General features: G+C 46.5%; 1 protein-coding gene across 2 annotated transcripts in view; it reads left to right on the top strand.

Moving 5' to 3' along the window:
• Positions 1 to 1,195: 1,195 nt before the first annotated feature.
• Positions 1,196 to 21,882, top strand: part of LOC128891529 (cell adhesion molecule Dscam2) — a 140,330-nt gene continuing 119,643 nt past the window's right edge. For both annotated transcript variants that reach the window (XM_054151074.1, XM_054151073.1), the window contains exon 1: positions 1,196 to 1,302. The gene's annotated coding sequence lies outside the window, so the exon portion shown is untranslated. The remainder of the gene's footprint in view (positions 1,303 to 21,882) is intronic.

Raw genomic sequence — 21,882 nt, 5'->3', positions numbered from 1 at the left:
ACGTACCATGAATTCCTCGTGCCACCTCCTCGCATATCATGTTCGTCTGATACGAGACTAAAAATTTGGCGTGACTTTTAATTGAATATCGATACTTACCTCTTGTATTAGCAGAACGTGTTGATCGAGGAGGTATCACAATTATTATTCTGGCTCAAAACTTACCTATTGTATCCGCATTACACGTTTGCGCTTTACAACTTAAGCACTTTACAGTTTGCACATTTTATATCTAAAGATTTTATTACAAGTTCGCAGCCATTAGTTCTCGGTATTATTCGCGACGAACAATCATTCGTCGCGAATAATACCGATTTCCAGGTCTCACCACGTGGAGGTTGCTGCGACTGGAGACCCAGAGATAGAAGTAATCAAAGTTCCTTCGATCTCCCTCTACATAAAGTATACATACGTAGAAAACAAAGAAAACAAAGTCTCTTTGATTTCCAAAGTCCACGTCTGACTCTGCCAAATAATTATTCGAACTAAGAGGAGTGAAGTTAAATCGCGACACGACGCGACCATGAAACTGGACTTACAGAGTCAGTCCCGTTTCCTCTGGTGGGTCTGATTCGAGAGAAAGACGATCAACGTCTCCGCCAGTACTGTACTCCCTGCATACCTTGGGGGTTTAGCAACCATAAAGCCATAGAGAGGGTAGTGGGCCTCGACCTTCGACCATACAGTACAGTACGATACTATATGATCGAAGGTCTCAACAGACTACTGGCATCTCTAGTAAAGATGCTAAAGAGTTACGAAGACAGTAGATCGATACGTCAGGTGTTACAGTCAAGTTACTCGACCGACTCGCACCCTTATAGATATAAATATAATATAATATAAATGTAATACAATCACTTCGAGTAAATAATTACCTTCAAAATTTGTGAACCCAGCGTAAAAATTACGTGTAGGAGGGTCGCGCAACCCCCGACGCGTGCGATCGACGCCTTTCCCTTCGTCGAGCCTCGAGGTAAGAAGAAGGTACTTCATCCGCGGCTCGCGTTCTCCTCGCGCGGCCCCAGCAGGCCTAGGTGTCGGTTTGAACGAGGGTAGCGTGCGTAGGTGACGGTTTTCGAGTGTCGACCAGGGTGGAGGGTTAAGAAGGTGGATGTACGTTGCTGGTGGCGGGTGGCAAGGGTCGGTGGGGGTATCGCAGGTTTGGTGGGGGTTGGTACCCGTCGGGTATCCTAGTCGGATGCCAGAACCGCGGTGGAAACTTCAGTGCGCGATCAACTACCGACGTGCGTTTACGGTCGGAGCTCCAGCGGAAGCTGCGAGGCCTGGCTGCTGCGGGGGGTGAGAATTTCTTTTATTTCTTCGCGTGTCTGTCATTCGATCGTCGTCCAATCGCCACCGTTGCGAACACGAATTATCGCGTGATCGTCGCGGTACAATTTTTAATTGGAGCCATTGTTTGAAAGTCAGACTCGTGCAAGTGAATCGTGACTCGAGAGGCGCTCCAGAGGGCGAGGGAAGCTGCTTCCTGGAACGCAACGAATCGCCACGTGTTCTTAACGTCGGCGTCGGTCCGCCCGCGACCTGGGTTGCATGCAATCGAGACCGTTCCTCGGGGAATACGATTTTAGTGATAGTTTGGGCCTTTAGTGCGGGGATCCTTGGGGACTTGAGCGAATCGAGTCGAGTGGAGAGTGCGAGACGTAGAAGACAGTTTTGAATGGGAAATTGTTGTGAAGGTTTCGATGAGTGTATCCCTGTTTTGCGTTTTCAATCAATTCTGTTGTTGTACGTGCGATTTAATCGGATGTAAGTTTCGGGCTGGTGGATTCGATGTATCGAAGACTGTTTTACGCGCGTGACGTGTTGATTGCGAGCTTTAATTATATTTTTCTCGAGTTGGAAAATTGAAATTATCGTTTTGATCTCGAAGGAGAACGTTATTATTTCGAGTAAACTTTTTGTCTCGGAGTTGGGTCTTGTTTGGTAAAATCATAGCAAGTAAAGAAAAGTTATCGTTACGTACGTAAATAAATTAAAAGTAATTTCGCGTCGAATACGCAGGTATCACTTCTGGAATATGTCCCCCTAACACGTCGATGCATCGAGTTTGTAGCGTTCGTTTATTTTCGCTACTTTTTACCCTTATCGAGAAAGTCCCCGAGAAGTTGTTAAGAAGTTATCAAGTTCAGTGCCTCTTCAGGGTCAGGATGTCGATATCGAGGACTCCTCCCATTTCGCTTTATCTCATTTCCTCGCAAACTTTCACGATACATGTCGTTACGTTTTTTCTTTTTTAGTAGGGCGATAGCGTGAAAAACCTAAACTACAAAGATGAATCTACACACAAGGCTCGACGAACGTGTGAAGATGGAAATGTGTTTTCCTTTTTGTAACAAACGAAGCTGGTGTCGGTTCGTTGGCGAACATTCCGCGTAAAAGTATCCAACGTTTCGTGCCATCGATCTTTTTACGGTTAGGACGGCGAGGAGTATTTTCGCGAGGATTTTCCGCGGAAGCGTTTGATTCCAATCTGTCATTTGGAACGAAGGAAATAGGTCAACCGAACTGTTTTCAAGGGGCTGTCTCTCGCGCGAAAATTCGCAGTACGTAGTAATCGTTTGACGCTGTCGTCGTGCTGGGAAAAAAAAGGTTCACGCTCCATTCGGAGACGAGCTTCTTTTCAATTCGCCAGTAGAACGAACGATTTTCCGCGCGGAGGCGTTGTAACGCGAGTATTTTCGAATTACCGTCGACGTACGCGGGCTGAATGTGCGTGGAAATGAAATCGAAGAAGAAATCGATGATCGAATGGAAAAGTGGTTTGCAAAAAAAAAAAAAAAAAAGAAATTCGAATCACAGATATGGTTAGAGGAAGTACGTTACAGTAGAAATACTTCAGCGACAAAGAGCTGTCGGTAGCTTTGAAAGTATACTTTAACGTCGGTAACGTATGGAGATGAATGGAAATGTACCTTGAATTAATTTTGCGTTAGGTTTGCATCTTTTTGGGTTACTCGAATGCGCGATATGGACTTTGAAGTATGCAGAGGTCGGATACACAGCCAAGTATATGGTGATTCCTCGTGCAAAAATAAATTGAGAATGTAGAGGAAAAATGTTTTTTCTACGAGACTTTGTTTTCGAGAAAATCAACATTGGAAATTCATCTTTCGCGGAGCATGACGTGGGTAACGCGTCACGTTTAAAGGATTCCAAATAAAAAACTTGGAATCAAGACGATCCGCCGAGTACTTTTGAGTTACTCCGATACCTAGGAATTCCGCAATCGATATACATTGTTTTGCATAATTATACCCGCGATAAAATTTTAATCGCGCGAAGAGGAGGTATTAACGAGTAATAATGGAATTCGAACAGTCCTCGGCGGGACCGTTATAATGATTTTTCCGTGGCTGGAAGATTAAAAGGCGAGCACATTTCCATTTTATGGAATATTTTACTGGATCCGATTCGTGCGGATACGGCGGATCAATAATTCAGTGATTCGTCCTCCGGTCGAGGTTCCTCGGAAAGAATGGGTTTTTGAATTTCTCGTAAAAAGGTACACCGCGGCTGTTTTTATTCCAAGCTGTAACAACTTTATTCGCGGCCGAGCATCTATAAAACGTCCATGAAACGTCACGTGCCAGACGTAAAAAGGTATTACGAATTTTCCGCCATCGATTCCAGAGTTTAACGTAAAAATTTCCCTCGAAGGTATTTTCCATTCGCTTTCGATGCAGATGACAATAAATAATCGTGGGTTCTATATTTTTCTTGGAATGATCAATCGCGAAGATCAGCTTTTTCCTTCGATCGGCTATCGATACGCGTATCTCGCGCGTCGGGCAAGCCGCGGCTCGCACCCGACGAATCTCGAGGAAGTTCCGACGATTAATTTATGCGAGCGTTCGAGTCGCGACGGCACTTTCAGTGTCAAGGTGGTGCCGCGGGGTTTGGGACGCACATCGAACGGGGGTCGGGGCCAAGAGTATTCGAAACTCCTCCGTTAAGAACGCCAGGAACGCTGATAGCAGGAGAGGGCGAGGGGGACTTGGCGGTGGTGGGTTTGCGGTGGAACACGCAACCCACACAGGCGCGCGCTCCGCGCCAGTGGCGGAGTGGCGTAAAAGTGGTGGTGGCAGCGCGGCCGTATCGTGGTCGTAGTAACGGGGGCGGCGGCGGTTGTAGTAGTGATAGTAGTACGATAGCAGGTACAACGCAATGTCTCGGCGAGTTCATGAATGAACGACCACTTGGCTTTCGCGCGAGCGCTAATGGGCTTCCTTTCTCGCCCGCCGAACCGCCCCTTGTATTATTTTCGTTTACGCCCCGTGTTTGTCGGCGTTCAGTTTCCCAATGAATCTCTCCTACGATTGACAACCATCGCCCCGGCATTACGCGACGGGAAAATGAACGATCTACAATTCTCGAAGTAGTTCTACCCGCGGAGAGTCGGACATTCTACCGTATAGAATACATTTCCCTTTGTTTCTCGCAATCTCGTTACATTTACGGGGGCAAATACAAACAGACGCGTATTAAAATGGAAAAATAAGATTCGGTGCAAGCAGGAGCCCGCACAAAGGGGTCAATAAAAATCAACCGGAAGTTTAATTGGATGTGGCAGAGTTTATCTCGTGGTATAACACGTAATCCAGCGTTACAACTTTGTAAGGCTCTTTCTTTCTCTGCGTTATCTTTCTCGGTGCAACGGTCATCGCAACTTTCCGCGAATTTCACGTAAACGAAATAATTTTATTCGGCATACCTTTCCATCGTCGATCAAAGGCACGCACCGTTGTACGATACGCAATTTTTTTAATAACAGAGAAATCGATTCGACCCATTCGCTTCCGAATCACGTTTCGCGTGTATATTTTTTCCTCTGTTCGTTGACCAACGGTTGATCGATCGGGGCAGGCCAATCGTGGTTCGTTTTCCCTCGATAACGAGAACTCGATCTATTTACCCTGGCGACCGTTTCCCAGCGCGTGTAAACACTATCTTATTTTTGTATAATTACTCCGTCGACTCGGTACTCGAACTGTGCAGCCCGTGGTCCACTTTCCTCGGTTGTTTCGATATTATCCGAAAGACGCGCGTCAACGTAGTAAATTTTAACGGCGACGGTAAAACTCTGATAGAATTTGTATGTGATTTCGGTTAGGCGTATCTCGGGGTGAGCTGACGTGCTCGTAAACTGGTCCGATGTGTCTCTCACCCGGTCTTTCGTGCACCTCTTCGATCCGCCCCTCCGCGTTCAAAATATGTCTATATTTTTATATCGGTAAGATTTGTGTTTTTTACGATAAACTTCGATAACAAATATCTTCTCCATAAGCTGCGAGATAGCAAGTTCGATTAACTGCGGTGCTCGTTACGCGTCCACATTTCCGTATCGATTCCGGGTCCCGATATTACAATTTCCTCTACTACTGAATTCTGATCGTGACGTTGAACGCGTTTCGTCAGGATTGCGTGTATTACAATTAATTAGATGCGCGTTTCGTGTTGCGTTCTACCTTGCACGGGGTTAAACGGAGCCTGAAATCTTTGACGGGGAAACGGAAACGTCGAAAGTTGGTTGTTTGCTAGTATAAAAATGTATTTGAAATATTTGTACCTTCGGAAAAAAAGATTCCTTGATATCAACGCGGTTTTTTTTGTCAAAAACCAAATGACGTTTGTAGAATGCTGTTCGATAGGCACGACTGCGCCGTGACGGTCAATACACCGCTCGGTTTCCGCGTAGAATGAAATTTATCGGGCAACGCGTGGCATTATCGGTTATTATGTCACGAAAGACACGTCCCGCGAACGTGGCATGGTCGGGAGTCGCGTTCGATGCATGCATTAAGCCCGCCGAGTTGAAATATTAAACACGATATTGAGTCGAACGCAAATAATGATGCTGTTATCGATACACGGTAAATGATTAATACACACGGAACAATACCACGGTTCTGTGTTTTTACGTTAAAATTCGAGTTCTTCGGTTCATTAATACATCGGTGGACATTAATAATTCGTTATTTTAACGACCTGCCTTTGCGACAAATCTGCAATGGAAATAGAGAAAATCTCTTACGTCGATGTTTGTTAATTCCTAATAATACGATTAAGAAACGTTCCTATTCGCTGAAACTCTTAACGAGTTAAATTGCAAATTTAATGACTCAAAAGTCAATGACATTTTGAGTCATTAAATTTGCAATCACTGACTCATTTATTACGGCAATAATAACGAATAGATCGGTTAACCCCTTCATCTGGTCGACTCTCTCGATCGTCGTTCTTCGCTCTGGACGATCGCATAATACTACTCGATAAATCGATAAGTCACGTCACGAAGGAAACGACACAATTCCGCCGGACATTTATAACTCGACCGGAATAATTAATTTCTCGGTGTAGTTACGAATTAACGCGGTAGAGCCGCCATTATAAATCACGGCGCGCAAACCCTGGACTGGGACGCGTTAATCAGTAATTCATACTTTTGCGTTAATTCAATTGGCGCCACGGTACGCGGGGATATTATTTGAAATTTATTTTATCGACCAATCATGAAACGTCCAATCGCAACAGCGCGCGAAATAGATTGTATTTCTATTTATACGCTGATCGTTCATATTATACGTATGAACGGAGATCTATGTTTTACCTAATTAACGTCCTTGATTACACTTTTTCGGGTGACTTTCCGCAATTACTTTTTCTAAACCTTCCAAAGATTATCGCGCTTCGATTGGTATCCCAGTTGCAATTAGACGGTTTCTCGTACACTCCTTTTATCGTACGTTCCCCAATCAGCGACACTTGCCCGAGTCTGAAGACACGCAATTTGTTAATTAAGAACCCGAACGTACTTCGCATCCGCGATTAACGCATCCACTTACGGACCCAGCTTCCGTAGACACGTTCGAGACCTTCGTGTAATTGAAGTCGTCGCGAAAATTAACGCTTCAACCGTCCTCCACTGATACATCTTCCAAGCGCGCCTATACTTATCGCTGTCATCCTACAGTTTCTGTCAATTAAAAGATTCCGAAGTCCGTCGTTCGCGAATGAATCCCGTTACACGAAGGGAGATCTCAGAGATCGAGGAAAAGTTTCCGTCGCGAATTAAGTAACCACTCAGCCTAACCGACTAACCGGCATTAAGCCAGTTCGAACCTAGTGAACTCGCGGAAAGCGTAGGTTGCAAGTTCATCGGCTGTCGCAGACACGCAAGTTATTTGGTTGAGGACGAGCACAGAATCATTTCCGATACAGTTATCTGGAACTCATATTTTCGGCAGTCGAAAGGTGGCGTCGTCACTTAAGGCGGAGATTAACGAGACTCGCAATCGTTGTTTGATTGTTCTCGCACGGGAGGGGATCGCGCGCGACTGTCGCGTCGATTGACACCGGCTCGAGCCAGGCTGCCAACGACAGAGGGGTAAAACAAAAGTTTGAACGTGCTCTTGGCGCGGACAAAAGCCTCCCACTTGCCTTTTCGGAAATACTTTCAGCCACTCGCCCTCCTTCCCCCGGTTTCGTCCTGATTCCCTTCTTCTGCGCTTCTTCTTTTCATTCCCCGGCTCGGGGATCTCCGTCGAGGGAAGCTAGAAATTCTCGGAAGTCCCCTTTTCTTTCTTCCACCTCCTCTGATGGGAATTTAGTGGCGCCGGAATGTACTCGAGTGACGCTCGGTACGTATCGAGCCGATGGATGCTAGGACGAGATTGATGCGATAGATCGCCGTGATATCGATGGCGAATACAGTAGCACCAAGGGCGAAACGATCGATGCGGGAACTATCTTTACACAGTAAGAACGATTTTATCGGGGGTATCGAATACCGATGCAACGAACGGAGTTGGCGGTTTTTCGAATTTACGACTCTGTCCCCGCGCTGCGCGTCAGACATTGGAAACGGATCGGCTAAGCTTCGCGGGACTTTAGAACCGAAGCCCGGAACTTGCAGTGTTGGAAACAGTTTGCTAGTTAACTAACTTAACCGACCTGATAGCGCGATGTAATAAACATCGTCGCGAGAAACGAATACGTTGGCAAAGACAGCGAGGAGTAAATTGGACTCGAGCTGCGTTTGAAAGTCTCCCCCGATAGGACTGCCTAATAACGCACGGAGCGCCGATTAAGCGCCGTTAAATTCAGCATAAAACTAACCGTCGTAGAATTAACGTAACAGTTTTAAACGGAGGGGAGAAAAACGGAGAAATAATGATCTCCGCCGAGTCGCTTCTCTCGCGAGCTTATTAGAATTTTTCGTTTGAGATATCCACTTAATTGACTCCGTGCGAGGGGATGAGAATAGGCTTCCTGAGCAGGGGGAGGAAAAGCGGCAAAGGGGTATGAGAGTAAGTGGTAGAGAGCCTGGTCGCATGGAGGGGAGGGGGTCTCCATTATCGTAATTAATACCATTACAATTAACGCGGCAGAGACGTCGGTGTGCTCGTCGACCGAGCTGGGATTCCTTTTACTGTATTTTTATCGCGACCAAGCTTTTCCGGCTACCTAACGAGCGGAAACGTCGAAGTCGAATATTTCTCGGTTTCCACCGCACGCGTCTCGCTGATACCCCTTTTCCTCCTGTTTTCCAGAAAACCGCTCGAGCACTCGTTTTTCCTAATCATTTTCTTCTTCTCCGTACAAGTATTTTGTTGTATTCTTGTCCAGCATCGTATTCGTTTACGAGAGGTATTCGCGAAAAAGATTAAACCTATCTGTCGTTAGATGAATTTGCGCCTATAGACGTCTGAGCTCACGCGCGTCTGTCTCGGGTTAGACAAGTAAAACGAGGATCGTTCGCGGTCAGACAAGTAGAATAAGCCTGGTATTGGCGCAGTCGAGTAGTAGGGGCTCGTACGTAGTCAGACGAACGGATCGGTGACTCTCCGTGCTCGGGCAAGTAGAATACGATGTATTTGACATCATCGGGTTTGCATTCCTTGCATTCTGTATTCGTACGAATGAAAACCATATTTTTAACTCCACCGGCATTACTGTTTCCGCAATCAAATACAAAAGATAGTAAAAATATCGAAGAGAGATTCGGTGAACGGTAGTTTCGGGAGAATCGTTCGACTCGGACGTACTTGAATCCTTCGCTAAAAGTTCAATTTCCATCCTCCATTAGCGTAATCGCGTCGCAGAAGTGCGTGCCGTAAGCCCGAATTCCTTTCAAGACGCGTTTATCACCGTCAGGGGTTTGCTAGGGCGGGCGAAGACCCTCGTTTCGGCAAGTCTCGGATTTCCCAAGCTGGTTGAACGCGCGTGTTTCATTCCGACCCCGCTTTACGCCAGTCATCCCTTCCGTTTTTATTGCCTGCCGTATTGTTGTTCCCCGCGTACAAGCCTCGCGCCCCCTTTCACGCGTTCCTAACGCTGTTTCTTGTTACGAGCACGTGTCTTACGGCAATTAACGTTCCTCGAAGTGCAAACATGGCACATAATTCTCATTCATTAATTCGTTTGATTAATTAATCCACGACGTTTTGACGGCTGATTAATCTTCCCCCGGTCTGAGCACCGTCGCGATCGATAGATCGGAAACGTTGGACCGCCATCGGTGGCGGTTCTCCTCTCGTTAATCGCAGGAAACAATGGATCGCGGCCTCTTGTTTCGCGGTAATCCTTCTCGCTGAGCGATCGACGAAAGTGACGCGCGAAAGCGACGTGAGGTGGTTAAAGGATAAGTTGAAACTGATGTTGATTAGTTGTAAATATACCACTCACGGGCTTCGTAACGTCGATTCGTAGAGTGTTTGTTAATTGTTGATACGTGGGAGGTTAATGAAATCCATTAAACCTACATCGACTGTATACAATAATTCATTCGGTATCCATTAATCATACGATATAATGGATGTAGATGAAAAATATTAAACGAATTACTTCCAATACGTGGAGGCTATTTATTTGAAACATTGGCTGCAATGATTTTAATGTTTGATTTTGACACGATGTCAAAAAGGCCTGTGACTTCTTTTATGACAAAGGCATTGACTAGAAGAGCTCTTTTTTTCGTTCTCAATATCGCATTAAATACCGACGGGATATAGTTGGTTTATAGCGTACATAGAGTCAAACGAGCTGACATTTAAAAATTTAAGTCAGCGGCGCAGTCCACCGTGGACGTTTTTCGTTAATAAAATCGTTTTGCGTTGTTGCCTGCCGCAGCTATCGGAACGTTTTCGCTGACGCTGCGTTCGCGATCCGCTCTGCTGAGTTTGTGTTATTATTCTCCGTGAAAATTCTGATTTATTTGTCGATCGCGCCATTTTAATAATCCCTCTTACGCGAAACTATCAACTTTTCCGGCTCGAAGCATCGCGGACGAATTTAATTTTTCAACTATATTTCCTCTTTACTTTTTTTTTTTTTTTTTTTTTTATTCATTTTCCGCACTTTTATTACACCGTTCGCGGCGCCGCGACGAGTTCGCTAATACAGTAAATGATCGTTCGCGTGTTGGGCATTAAAAATTTACGACGACCAGTGCATTTCGCGGAACGTTGGCGCGGTCCGCCGAAAATATTAAAAAATCCGAGGGTCGATCGAATTTCCTGTTTACGTTTAGTTTCGCCCTTATCGTATCGTAGAGAACATTCGACGGGTGGTTTATTAATGGAATTAACGAAGTTGCGCGAGATACGAGGAAACAATATAAATATATAGCGCGTGTATAAAAAGAGGGTATGAAAAAATTTACGAGCCGTTAAAACGCGGCATTCGCTGCCGCGGCACCGAGTAATCTAGAGTGTAAAAATTTACGATCGTTCACGCCCCCCAAATTTCTCTCCGGTTGTTCGTTTGAAAGTGTGGCTCGCTTCGTACAGAGGGAAAACCACGGCTTTGGAACCACCTCTCGGGGAAATTCATTGTGTACGATATAGAAATCGTTTAGTAGAATCGTGGAGAGTATTTCAAAGCCTGCGGCAACGAATAGCCAACGGAGAAAGTATAATTGCGTCGTTGCTTCGTTTAGCTTTGCTTTTGTCCTAGAATTATTGCAGTATGTAGATCGAATAAATTGCCCGATGAAAGTGGCAGAGAGCTCGAAGAGACCGGTCCGCAGTGGTTACATCGGAAACGTTTCAGGGCCACGATTACCAGAGTATAATTAATCGAATCCGTCACCGCGGCGAGTTTGCAACGTACGTATCGTTTTTTTTTTCGAAAATAAATTTTCCACCGAAATATTTGCACGCTGGTCTCCAACGTGATATTCATGAGTAGAGCCAACGATGGAGTGGGGAATGGATGACAGGAATTAGATTTCTCGCAGGAAGCGCGGCTGGCTTTTCTACGCGGTGCCCGCGCGGCATGTCAAAGCTGACTTCATCTCGGAAACGTGCTCCTTTTTTCAAACTTGAATCGCGACGCAACGTTTCTTTTCAACGGCATACGTACGGATTACTCAGCCCCGACGTAGAATCATTTCCATGATGCTTGTTTCCGTTACGTCGCGAAAACTGCGAGCTTGATAGGTTGATAGAAACCTCGAGATCAAAGGGAATGTAAAACTTACATCTTTCGAAGCGCCGCGTTATTCCAACGTTGTCGTTGTGTATACGCTGACGCGACAACGTTTTCGAGCGATGGTATCCGAAGGTTGTCGGCTCGGGGAACGTCGAAATACCGAAATAACGTCCTCGACGACGACGATCGAATCGGGTCAAACGCGTACGTCGCGACGGGATACTAGTGAATTGTTGATGGTTGACCGGTATCCAAAAGAAGGAGCCAACCTTAACCGATATAAACGAACCAATTTCGCTTTAAACGAAGAAGTTACTCGTGTTTTCCTCGGCACAGAAATCCAGATGCGCAGCGGTATATAAATAAAGCATGGAACCTACGTCGAAGTAAAATTCTGCAGGCTATACTCTGCGAGTTCGCGGGTTGTCCGCGGAGGCTTTCAAAATTACGTAGCGTTCATTTCCAATAGATACGATAAACGTGGAAACGCGAAACGATGCGAAAGAGCGAAGACCTCGCGACCAAAGGAGCTCGTTCTTTTCATGTAAATAAGGACGTGGTCCGATGAAAAAGACGTATCGCGTAGAGCTCGCGTTAATTTCCACGGTAGCATTTCAAGTGTCGGTGTAATTAACGCGATCCTGTAATGGCTGTTTCGAAACGACGACATTCTAGGTTTATTGCGCGGTGCAACTAGCTGGCTTCGCGGTCTTAAACTCGGCCGAGTCGCGATGTCGGCTACTTTGCGAATCGCGATATACGAAGCAGATGGATACTTCGTCTCTGTATACCCCTGAACAACCATTATCCGAGACACCCTTGTGTACTATTCGAACAGACATTTTCTCGCGGAAATACCATTTTTTACGATGATACCTTTTTGTGGAGCGAGCGAAACTAAATCTGACCGTAAGAATTTAGTATAAAAGTAGCGTTTCTCTTTACCGTGTACCCGGTTTATTCAATATTCATTAAAATGCTTGACGTCTCGTTCGTAATGCGAAGCCCGCCGTGAAAGATGTAAAGATGTAAAAAATTCCATGAAAATTTCACCACCTGTAGGTAGATTCGAGGTTACGTTACACTCGTAATCCACTTTGTCGCGAGGTAAAATCGACTTACCTTTCGCGGGCCATTTAACTGCGTAATCGTCGATATGGCTTTCGCGGCCGCCTTGGCGAACTCGCACAAAAGGCATCGAGATCTTAAATTGCCTCTGAAATTCGCCCCGTCAAGGTTGAATTTAATTCTCGGCGATTTACATACCGAGCGCAAGGAAACCTAGAGCGGAACTATTCGACGCCCCAGGAAATAAGGAGCGAGACGCGGCGCGCTTTTCCGTGAAAGTTTCTCGCGAAAATCCACTGGCGACGCGCGATACCGCGCATAGCGGGAAGATCGATGCGCTTATGCTAATCCGCGAGCCATTGTTCATATTTAAATTTCACCGGTGGTATCTTTCGACTCTCCGTTAAGAACGAATTCATGCGAGTATGCAGGCGATATTCGCGATACGTCTTTCGGGGTCTTGAAAACTTGCGCGCGTTCGAGTAACGCGAAGTTACGAATGAAGGAGAGTTTGAACGCTCGAAACGTTTTTCCTGAAAGTTACTTCTAGGGAGTGGAGAATAGCGGTATATCGATGCGGAGGTATCGCAGATTTATATTACGTGCCAGAGATGGGAGGATTCTCGAGGTTCGTAACCATTCCTTTTCAACGAAAGTTAAACATTTATTCTACGTACTCGAATCGAACGTATTTAATCTCTGGTCGCAGTTTAGCGATGGAGCCTCCGCGAATCTTTAACAAGAACAAAGGGCCCTCCGAGGGTCCAGTAATTTATTTTTTCGTACCTGCAATCACTCGGTATCGATCTTTTCCCTTTTCGACGGCGCGAGAATCGCGTCGTTAGTGTCCCGTTAAATATTCCTCTTCGTCGGTGGTAGCTGGTCGGCAACGGATATTCGTTGCTGGCGTTCGAGGGTCGATTTTGGCGATAATTCTTCCGAAGTGCTCGTCTTTGCGCGCCTCGTTGGATTAAAACGTGTTTTCGTGGCACTGGTGCCGGCTCGCGAAGGGGGACCTCCGTTCAGTTTTGCTGGGCGCATACGTCATGGAAATGTCATTTCCAGGGTTCGCATACACGCGTCGGGGGCGGTGTATTATGTAATTCAGTGCTCGCAACCGGGTCACATGAGTTACAGTTCCGTGAGTATCTGGTCTGCGTGGGCAAACAGGCTGCCGCTAATTACAACGCAAACCGGTGCATAATCAAACAGGTTACGTGCACGCCGAGTGGCCCCCGTGAACATATTAATAAACACTTAAGATCGCTTCCGGTCGTTGCCAACATCGACCGCATCTCGTGGTCCTTCGTTCGATGACGAGAGGTCGAGCTACACCCGAACACTCGACGATTGTTACTCGTCGCGATAGTTGGGTCGCGGTAGCGACGGCGTTATATCAAGCAATATTCAGTTACGAACGAAACAACTATCTTAGGATCCTGGCTAAAAGTTTAACAAAGACAGTATTACGCGTGTTCCTAACGTCTTTTAAACGGGTAGCCGAGAACATTTACGATCTTAGGCGGCGGTCTTTTACACGTTACCCGTGTTATACATCTTTTCGAGAAACAGATTTCAGGAAGCTCGTCGACTGCGCCTGTAAACTAGCTTCGTTAAAAAAGGAGTCGAGACGGGGGGAGAGAAAAATATCAGTTTACGGGCGAAGTTTGTACGAGCGCTCTGTTCCCGCGAGAAAACTGTGGATTTTATGTTCGTCCGAGTGCGTATTAATTAAACGGTAATAGAGTTATTAGACTGCAGCGAAAACGATACTCCAAGCGAACGTATAACGGTAGCTAAAAAAAATAAATGCAGGCAAAATAATTTATTTACCAACGCGTTTCCAGTTCTGCTTCTTTTATTTTCATTCATTATCGATGCTATTATTATCGTACGCGTGTTCTAATTTTCAACTTTTCTTTCCTGTTTCTCTTTTCAACGAACCGCGTTTCGACGACAAATTTCTTTCAGCCACTCGAAATTAACGCTGAATCGCGATGCACAGTCCTGCTTAATCCGATCCGAGTAGCATTTTTACAACGTCGCGCACATTGGCGACCCGCGTACCCCCCGTGGCGTTTACCCGTGAATTAAAAGCCTCGACTTGATTACTTCATTGAAAACTTGGCTCGACGAGCGTCGTTCGTGGCCGCGGCGTGCCCACCATTCAATGCTTCGTTTCCGTGAATGCGAATCCGCGGAGGTACGCGACAGGCATCGAAGTAGTAAACGTCGCGCACTCGTCAGACCTCCGGTGGATACGCAGGATTTTAATCAGTCGGTGCGTTACGAGGACAGCGTTCGTCGCACGGAGACGATTTTTTTTATCAGAGCAGCTCTAATGAAGTGTAGCCATGATCAGACTAATTGAAAAACGCACCGATGCTAATTCATCGGGATAATTAGCCGCGTGGATACGGAAATGTTACCGGTCAACTGAGATACCGGGTGTATCGAGTATTTCCGACGATTCGCTCGAAGATATCGATCTTTTAAGCGAAACAAACTAGGAGAACTTTAAGGATAAGATGTTCGATAGCCATTCGAAGTGTAACGAATTTTTAACGAAGCTCGAGGCTGCCGTTCCACTGGCTAATGCTCTTCAAAAAACACTCGCGTAACAATTGTTGAAGACGATGCTTCGCCAAGTCTTTCCTCCTCTTGAAACAATTTCCATCGTTGTAACCGCGGTACGAGTATTTCTCGAGCACTCCGGCTTGCTCTTTCCTCGGTCCGAAAGAAACAACTAAGTAAATAGGAACCGGGTAAATCCGATTGCCTCCGCGCTCCAAGGCACGGTGATCGAGACGCGATTCGTTCCAGATAGGAACGAAACGCCAGATTTAATGGAGACCGAGCCCGTCAGTTTGGAAGACACGCCTGATCCGCGGCAACGTCTCAAGTACTCTTCGAATATACATCCTATTATTCGTCGTTGCTCGTTTGGTCGCGAGCTATCATATCGACGGAAAATAGCATAATTCGATTAGCGAGGAGACCGTTTCGATTATCATCTCAAAGCGTCCGAAGGGAGATCTCGCTGTCTTATGGAAATCGACCAGTTCCTTATAGAATTCGTGCGTTTTACTTTTTAGCGAAGAAGACAGCAGTTTGCCACTAATTGCTCTGGTTATCGTATTTGAATATTCCCTAATTATTTCGTATTCTACTAAAATTTAATTCTTTCGACGATTCGTGTCCGTCTTTGAACACGATTGGGCGAACGATAGGGCTGAACACGCGGTGGTGGGATGGAGAATAACCGAAGGAAGACGGACGAGCAAAGATCGCGGCACGATTATCCGGAAGGGATAAAGGTGACCACGACGGGAACCGATCCCCGACGGCGGAAAGAAGAAACGAGTCCGTTTGCCATGGATCTACGTAACGTATCGTGGCGGCATCGAGCGATTTAAAGAGAGAAACGAGCGTGCGAGTTAAAAATGTTTCCACGGCGAAGCAGTTCGTTTCCAGGAGTCGTTCCATTCGCCTCGGCTGTGCGCGCGGCTCGTTCGAGGAAAGGGATGTACACCCTCTTGCATCCCACCAACGGTGTCCGTGTGCTTCGAGCACGGATGTTGGGAGAATTTTTACGGTCCTCTTGAAATCCTTAGACGTTGCTTAATTCACCTCGTAGGAATAATTGCTCGGTGCTTTGGTACGTTTCCTGGGGGCGAGTTCCGCATGGATAGTGACCGATGTTGCACTTTGGAAGACGTTTACCGCTGACGATAATTGGGGGTTCGTGTGTCTGGGAAATTAAGGACGATGAACTTTCGAACGGCCGCTCCGCGTACAACTAATTCCTACCGTGAGCTTCAAAGTTGGCGTTACAACCGTAGCCGTTTTCGAAAGATTAATTCTTAGAATAAACAATTTATATCTCGTTCATTTTCCCAAGGTATTTCGCTGAGCTGAAAGTCACCCGCTGGAAGGTGAAATTTTCGTAACTTCCCGCTCGGTTGAATTTCCCCAGCGCGAGAACGTCATCCCCCACAAATTTCAAGCGTGAAATACGTCTGAGAGGTCAGCCCTTAGGACAGCCGGTGACACAATTTACGATACGACCCTTTAAGAATGACTTTTTTTAGGGTTGTAACAGGGGTCGAAGCTTTTCCGTTGGTTTCAACGCGTCGTTGAGTATCAACATCGTTAAAACCGACTCCGGATATCATCTCCATGGGAATTTAATCCCGGAACACTCGTAAACGTTAACGCTTTTGTCAGTATTACGCGGATTAACCTCTTTCGTGGAATCCTTGTGTCGTGTTTCCCACGCGATTACAGCTCGTAAAGAGCGTTACGAACGTTGCCGTCGTCTTAAAAATCGCCATAATTAATAAGCTATCTATACGATCCTCGTAACGTCTTTCATAAACGCGTACTTTACGGGAACCGCGATGGGCGGTAGAGCATCTCGCGGCCTTTATAGCGCGGTCCTCGGAGGGTTCGTAAAACGTTTTGTTTGGAGGTGAACAACGATAGCGCGAGTAACGCGTAAATGTACTACTAACGACCGAAGGTGCGTGTACGGAGATAGAAATGGAAAAGGACATGGACCGGTTTATTTATTGGTATATCGGTACGTGACTCTGAATGGAATTTTTAGTGTTTCTTCACCTCGAACTCGCGAACGTCTTCGCCGTTAGGGCGTTCCTCCCCCGAAACTCGCTCGTCCCAGTGACGGAGCGAGAATTACTCAGTGCGGAGGGAAGAAAATAGGGATGAAGAATAAAAAAAAAAGAAAAAAAAAAAGGGACGCTCGACTCTTTTGGCGCGCGCGGAATCTCGCGCAACTCGAAAATGAATGGCACTTCAATCCTCGGGGCAGGACGAGGGGTCAGGGGCCGGAAATCTCCGCCGCCTGTGTCCGGGCTCCCATTGTAAAATGATACAAAGAAGAAGGACAAAGCGAAAGAACGAAGCAGAGATTCAGGAGTGTCGAAACGTACGGAGAGGCAGGCAGCACGCGGAAAGACAGCGCGGGTCGAAGGGAGAGGGACAGAGTGAGGGCAAACACGAGTGTCGCGTGTCTGTTCAAACACACCAACCCTTCAACCATCCGTCCGTCTCTCTCGGTCCGCTCCTCGGCTTGTCTTTTCGTCCTCTTCGCGTGGCGCGCGAGTACGAGGGACCAAGTCGAGGAGCACTCCAGCTTCATTGCATAATACATACACGGGACACCGAGTTACCTCGAACCGTATGCACCGCGTACATACGTTCCTCACTTTGATATGTCGAGAAGGATCGCTATGCAGCCAGGAATGAGACAGCGGTGTTTGGCAGCGGCAAACTCGCGGGATCCGGCCGATGATTCGTTGGAAATTCAGTTGGCGTTCATGGTTCGATGAGCCAGCGAATTGATTTCTTTCGTCGTTTCATCGCTCGCTGAGTAAGCTCGAACTTGGCTAGCTATAATCGTCCGTCGCGTATCGACACGGTGAAATAATCGTGACGGCTGTTTCGTCCGAGAATGGCTTCGTCGATTTTATATTCGCGTTCTTACCCGAGGCCCGTCGCGTCGTTGTGAATACGACATCTGTTTACCATGCGTCTAGATTCTAGGTGATCGAACCTAGAGGCCGGTGAAAAGAGTTCCCCGTCGTTTAGTTTCGACGATCTACTGTAAATCAATCGACACGTAAATCGCGACCACGAGGAAAGATCGAGAGCGAATTATCAGCCTCGGCTGGCTAGAGAAGAAATTTCAAGTCGAGCGAGTATCGCGAATCGGTGGTTTGGCTGATTCGTCGGGGTCGCAAATTCGATTCCTCGAAACGTGATTTCAGTGTCTCGTAATTATATTATCTTTCATTCGTCGGAAGCGCAGCCTCCTCGTGGCTTCCCTTTCTCGTCCCCTCATTTCTAATTCGATTTCTCTCTTTTCGCCATTTTTACCGTCTTCTCGTATCGATGAAAAGTCACGGCGAAAAATTCGTTTCGCTAGCCTCTCGACGGTATTACATGCGTTAATTATATGCGTTCGACCGGTAAAGGATTCCGTCGGCTAGCCGTCGTCTTGTAAACGTTTTTTTTACGGCTAACCGGGTTGCCTGTATAAATAGAGGAACGGATATAAGCGTGTACACGGTGGAAAAAGTGTTTGCGTCAGCCGGACAATAGCCGCGGAAGAAAAAAGAAAATTTGCGATAGCCATTGTTCCCCTAATGACTCGTTTTCTGCGGTTTCCTCTTGCGTCCGCGCTGTCCCACGAAGTCTCATCTGGGTGTTTTGTCGTTAGGAATTTTGCCTCGGTACTCTTTCGGCCGCTGGAGAACGCGGAAGAATTAACGAGCGTGTATAAACAAAGGGATGGTCGACGATCGGTTATAGAAAGTAAACGGTAAAAATCTCCTTCGTTGTTTCGTTTTATCCCGGCGAATTGGTTGCGTCATAATTTCTATTTTTTATACGAATTATGTTCGCGGAACGCGTTACCCGAAAGTTTGAGCTTTCGATTGTCCAATTGCAGAGAGTTGGTCGAATAGTCGAAAAAACGAACTCCGCAGAGTTCATTTTCAGCGTGGCGTTTCGCGGTTCGCCAGAGATTTCACGGTATTGTTTAATTCACGGTGACAGGGACAGAAGAAAAAGAGCCGCGCGCGACGCTAATAACTAACAATTGAACAATCGAGAATAATGGATGCCGCACAAGCATCGCGCCGCGTCGGTTTCAACGAGTCCAATTAAAATACGCTCTCGCGAGGAAGTCTATAGCCGACATAATTTTGGAGTCGGATGCTTCTCTTGACATCGCAGCGGCACGAAAAATGTCGACACAGGCGGAATAAATTGGCTGCTCGAGGTTACGTGTCTCTTAATTTTCAAACGGTTTTAAAACGAGATGATTACTCTTGATGCGATACGTTCAGAAATTTGTCCATAAAATCGCGTTGGTGGCGAAGTGGAGAAATCAAAGCGAACTGGCTTCGTAGAATTTATTCCCAAGGGCGGCGGCGTTCCGCGGTGCGTCAGAAATTCCGCGGCATCGTTTAATTCGCGGTGACACGGGTAAAAGAAAAAGGGCCGTGCGCGAGTCTAATAACCGAGAATTGAACAATAAAGAATAATAGATACCGTCGAAGCATTGTGTCGCGTCGGTTTCAACGAGTCCAATTAAAATGCTCTCCCGCGACGTGGCTAGGTCAGGAAACGAGCCGGGACGCGCATGGGATGAGCGACGTAGCCGTCTATGACGTTTCATTAGTTTCCTCTCGGGTAGTAAACTAAACAACCCTCCAGGTTGGCGTATTCACGTTTTCTCTGTCGGTTGTAGTCGCAATCGAGCACGGAGAGGAGACGCGAGCTTTTCATTCATGCTTTACTTCATGTAACGAGTTTGTCTTCGATGCTGATGGATATGCGAGAGCTAACTTCGTGCTTGTAGTCGGTCTTTCCTCTTCGAAGTTCATTACGGATCCATTTCGAGTTGTGGAAGTTCAAAGTTCGCGCCGAGTCATGGTTTAAGGTATGCTTCCTCGGCCGAAAAACGGATAAACTTTCTGGAACTGAGAAATCACTGTGGGATTGAAGAATCTGGAACTTGGGAAGAGGTTAAACAGGAAAAAGAAAGAGCTAAGGCTATGTTTGTAACTCGCGGAACAGAATTTCGGAAATACGAGATTCTTTTACGAAGCTTCAATAGGATAAACGCATCGATGAAATTGCTGGTTAGCCGTTATTTGTAACGCGTCGAGATTTGTTCTGCAAATTATTCGGTATCGTTCGTTGAGAAGCGATCGTTTCTCCGATTCTAATAGCAGGGATCGAGAGCCCGCAGATTTAATCTAATTCCATGGCCCGAGAGATTAATGGAGGAGACGTTTATGTAACTACCGTGTCCTTGTTCGTTCCTTCGAGGAACAAGATCGTAGCAAGATCCTGGCCAAAACGAGACGAAATTAAACCGACGGAATGTTCGACTGCGTTCGCCGACATTAGCCCCGAACGAGGCGATCGTCGAAGACGATGTAATTCCTTGATTAGAAACGAAAAGAGGACCTTGCCGTCTCTCCAGTCGATCGAACATTCTTTTTAGTGAACTCCGTTACGAGAAAGGCAAAATATTACCGCCGTTTCAATCCTTTGGAAGATTAACCGCTCGTCGATGGTCAACCAGCGCGATATCGTTTCTAGTTCTCCGTTTCCATGAATTACCATATTTACGATGCAACTAATTATTTCTAATAATTTGTTCACGTTTCACAGCTGCTTCGCGTCTACGCGCGTTAACGGCTCGAGTTCAATTTTCCAACTGTAGCGATACCGATGGGTTTGCATAGGTCGTGTAAACACTCCTGGAAGTATTTCCGGGATTGCTAGACTGAACGTACCCCGAGCGTCTGTTAGCATAACGCGAAAACTAGCCACAGTTTTGTCGAAGTTAATCGCTCAACGATGCGTTATAATTACAAGAGTGCCGTTTGTGTTTCCTCTTCGAGCAACCGAAATTGTTTCAAACTCGAACGGCGCTATAATTATGCTAGGTAATGGAGTTTCCGCGATTAGGTGCAACGGATCAGGGAAGGATCGACGATTCGAGCGTCGACACCTGACGCGCCGAGGGCAACGACAACAAACCCTGGGAACGGTTCTATCGAGCGACGCTAAATACAGTAAACAGAACAAGGCTGGCCAATAAACGTGTTCCGTGCACGCGGGTTCCTCCGTCGGGTGACGACATTAATTAATTGCGGTCAGTCAGCGGAAACGACGTCGCCGTCCTATCAGCGGTAAATTGCTCGACGTTTCGACCCGCCCCGCCCTCGGCCGATGCCTCGGAGTAATTGAAATTTAAGACGCGAAACGAGCACATCGGCGACGACTCTGCCCTCCTCTCTCGTTTGCTGCTTCGACCCGATTCGATCCAATTAAGCACCGCCTCGAGGGATCGAGAGACGACTATCGTCGCGAAGGGCCCAAACCGGATTCGATTCCGTTTCCGCGGTTTCTTTCGTACCCTCTGCCTTCCCCCCTCGCTCTTGTCCCATCCCTTTTTGCCGACGTCCTCTCAAGAAACGAACAAACAGAACGGTGACGTGAACCAGTTTCGAAGAAATTCCAATTCCAAGTCGTGGACGACTCGGTGTCGCGGATCGATAAATTTTCGACGATAGAAAACGAATATCGGCGGTTAAGATCGTACGTAGAACCTTCTGGATGTTACTCGAGAAAAGGAAAAAAAAAGAAGCAGAGCGTCTTAATCAGCCCTTTGAGACGTGTAATTTAAGTTCCAACTCGTAAAAAAGCGCGTATCCGCTTCCAGCTTGCTCCCCGTAAGCGTCTAATCACAATTTCCACTCGCGCGATGAACGGAGCATTCTACAACTTCAACCCTTTAAGAATAATCGAGAAGTTCAG

Source organism: Hylaeus anthracinus, unplaced genomic scaffold (genome assembly GCF_026225885.1).
Source record: "Hylaeus anthracinus isolate JK02 unplaced genomic scaffold, UHH_iyHylAnth1.0_haploid 12002, whole genome shotgun sequence".
NCBI classification, from domain to species: domain Eukaryota; kingdom Metazoa; phylum Arthropoda; class Insecta; order Hymenoptera; family Colletidae; genus Hylaeus; species Hylaeus anthracinus.
This window is presented reverse-complemented; position numbering and strand designations above follow the sequence as displayed.